Below are 630 nucleotides of genomic sequence, written 5' to 3'. Positions count from 1 at the left end.
CAAAGGGCTACGGCAGCCTTGCTGCACATTGGGCACCACTCAATCGCGAAAATGTGAAGTAAGAAATTTTGAAGATCGACAATATCGGCATGAAGCGTCAGCTTACAGATATACTGACCAAGAAACTCGAATCGAAGATATTTGCATTTGTACGTGAGGCAGCAGATTTCAAGACCAAGGGAATGCAAAGGATCAACAAGCATACACGGCGGGTGGGGTTGTTGAAATGACGGCGCTCAATACTTTTAAAGAATGATGTTGCTGGTACATGCATGAGTATGTCCTCTTGTTCGCTCATAAAATGAACTCGATTTAGCTGAGTGGTTACAGTGCGTTAGATCCACTTTCATGATTGAGGGTCTCATGAGCGAACACCCGATTCTGGAAACATCCTGCACATAAAACAAGAAAACATGAGTATTTTAAAAATATCATGCGTAAAATGAATTAATTAAAGAGAGAATAAAAAAAATGCCCCAACTTTTGCCATATACAAAAAAATATCCTAACACTAAAAAAAATACCCCAGCACGTAAATTATCACCGGGGAGCCGTAATATTACACAGCAGATGATGTTTGTATTAGGAATGAATTAGCATAATTTAACAAAATACCCCACAATAAGAAAA

This window comes from Plasmopara halstedii (genome assembly GCF_900000015.1).
Source record: "Plasmopara halstedii genome assembly, contig: Scaffold_42, whole genome shotgun sequence".
Lineage (NCBI taxonomy): Eukaryota > Oomycota > Peronosporomycetes > Peronosporales > Peronosporaceae > Plasmopara > Plasmopara halstedii.
The sequence above is the reverse complement of the archived record's forward strand: the minus strand, read 5'-3'. Positions refer to the sequence as shown.